The sequence below is a fragment of the Dioscorea cayenensis genome, chromosome 16, assembly GCF_009730915.1.
Source record: "Dioscorea cayenensis subsp. rotundata cultivar TDr96_F1 chromosome 16, TDr96_F1_v2_PseudoChromosome.rev07_lg8_w22 25.fasta, whole genome shotgun sequence".
In the NCBI taxonomy this organism is placed as follows: Eukaryota; Viridiplantae; Streptophyta; class Magnoliopsida; order Dioscoreales; family Dioscoreaceae; genus Dioscorea; species Dioscorea cayenensis.
Genome location: NC_052486.1, coordinates 12750466 through 12752984, shown reverse-complemented (window position 1 = coordinate 12752984; position 2519 = coordinate 12750466). Strand labels below are relative to the sequence as shown.

Sequence of the window (2519 nt, the reverse complement as noted above, 5' to 3'; positions counted from 1 at the left end):
CGGAGAGTCCTCTACTCGTCGTCCAAGGATTCCCTCGTTCGGCATGGGATACGCCTCGATGGAAGCTCCCCTACCAACCTTCTTCCGCAGGAATGACTATGTCGGAGCCGTAGAACCCTTCCAAAACCTTGGCCAATACCCCTCAAAACCCTAGCCGAGCCCTCTCTCAAGTTGGGGAAAAGATGGAGAAAAGAATACCAAAATCTGGGCTGAATCGACTTTAAATAGGGCTGGAATCGGGCGACACCACGGGCGTGGACGGTACACGCGCCCATGCGGAATTTCCACACGGGCGTGGATAATTTCCACACGCCCGTGTGGATTCTCTGTTTCTGCGATTTTCGGCCGGCTATGAACAGTAACTGCTACAGTGAATTGTTACAGTAACCTACTACAGTACTCTACCAGAAATACTCCCGAATCCACTTTTCATCAAGGTAACATAAACGGGCACACGTTTATGCCGTGGATCGCTTTGCTTCTTCAATGATAGATAAGATGATGGAGATCTTGTTCTATGTGCATAAGTCGGAATGCTTGAGTGTGACTGCCCTTGTGCCCCTCCAAATGGTTGTGTAAACTCAAATACGGGGAGGTTGGCACACACTCTAGCATCTCGCACCCGATTTATATCTTCGCGTTTGAACTTTAGCAAAATTTCGTCCAAAATCAGTGCATTGTGATCCACATTGGCTTTTTTCCTTCATAATTGGTTTCACAACCCTACATGCACGAAAGTAACATAAAAACACACATATTAGTGTAAAAACCCGAGGAAAGCAATGTTCAACACAAGGAAATAATGCTTCACATTCATATCGCACAAGCACTTATCAGGGAGATCTACCACGATTTGAAGGAAAGAGACCCGCGTCTAGAGGAAGCATCATTGGGCACTCCTTTGGCAGATAAAGCATCATTCGGCATATTCTTCACCTCCTCCTCTACCATTTCATCTAGAGAGTTTCATTTATGCTTTTTTGTCATGTTTTTCTTGTTTGTATTGCTTGTTGTAGGATGATGACACACTAGACACCCAAGGCCACCGGGTGTTGGTGAACCTTGGGGGGGTTTATGATGTATGTTGGATGATAACTTGTTAATTCCATGTTTGGGTAATTTTGAGATTTAATCCATTGTTTTCATGCTAAGTGCTACACTAAGGAGAAATCCGTAGCTCTTTTATGAGTGATGCATGTAGATATGACTTGCTCGCATGTATTAGATCATGAATGGATTAGAAGGGGATACTTGTATCATCACTCTGAGAAATCAGGTGTTTGGTAGCCCTCCATGTAGGTTTAATCCGAAGAAGAGTAGGTTTACTCCTACGTGAGATTTCCTCGTACTTAATGCAATCATAGGGATATAGATTTGGGAGAAATTCCTATCTATGTTCGTATGGGATTAGGGTTCAATCGCCGAGAAATTGGGGTTGTTCTAATCTTTGAATCTCGTGGTCCATTTTACCCTTGCATCTTTAGATCATCATCCATGTTGCATGATAACCCCTCAAGGAGATCCACATCCATAGGCCTTTGCATTTCATTGATTCTCTTGCTTTCTTATTGCGGGTTCTCTTTAATTTGTTGGCAAATATCGTTTTAGCTTTAATTACATTTAGTAGAGTAAAATCCATCGCTTGAGATCTTAGGCTAGATAATCGCTTGAGCCCAACGACGAGATTGAACGAGCCTTGCATCAATGGTTGAGAGAAGTGGCCGAAAGTTCAAGACAACAAGAGATCCGGGTTGAATCTAGTGAGCCTTCAGGTATGGCCGAACCAAGGAGAACTTTATCCGATTTTGAGAGGCTACAATTTGCCGAGGAGGAATTTAGTGTCCAAGCAGCTACTATTCTGGCCAATAATTTTGACATCAAGGTAAGCACGATAGGGATGGTTCAAAATTCAGTACAGTTTGATGGGTTAGTTGATGAGGACCCACATGCTCATCTTTCTCGCTTCCTTCAAATTTGCTTAACCTACAAGATCAACTCTGTATCTGATGATGCCATTAGGTTAAGATTATTTCCATTTAGTTTGAGAGGAGCGACATACAGATGGCTCACTTCTTTAGCTCTTGGTTCCATCACAACATGGAAAGACATGGAGGAGAAGTTCCTTGCTAGATATTTCCCACTAAGCAAGACTGCAAGACTAAGATAGGAGATTTCATCCTTCAGGCAAGCGGACACTGAGACATTATTTGAGGCACATGAACAGTTTAAGGATCTTCTATGCATGTGCCCTCATCATGGATTCCCTGCATGGATGAGAGTGCAGATGCTTTGTAATGGGCTAAATTATGCTACAAGGTAGCTCATCGGTGCAGCAGCTGGTAGTTCTTTGAGCAACAAACTCCCTGAAGAAGCTGAAACATTAATCGAGAACATGGCTAGCAACGAATGTCATTAGAGCACTACATAAAAGGCATCAAGAGCAGCAAGGCTGTACGAGGTGAATGAAACCACTGCTTTGGTTGCAAAAGTGGATGTTTTAACCAAGAGTGTCATGGATA

The 2519-nt window shown here is 43.2% G+C and overlaps 1 non-coding gene across 1 annotated transcript; it reads right to left on the bottom strand.

The window, feature by feature from the left end:
* Positions 1-2155: 2155 nt before the first annotated feature.
* On the bottom strand, positions 2156-2262 carry LOC120279777. Its single transcript, XR_005542079.1, has one exon. It is a non-coding gene; the product is annotated as a small nucleolar RNA R71 (small nucleolar RNA).
* Positions 2263-2519: the final 257 nt, after the last annotated feature.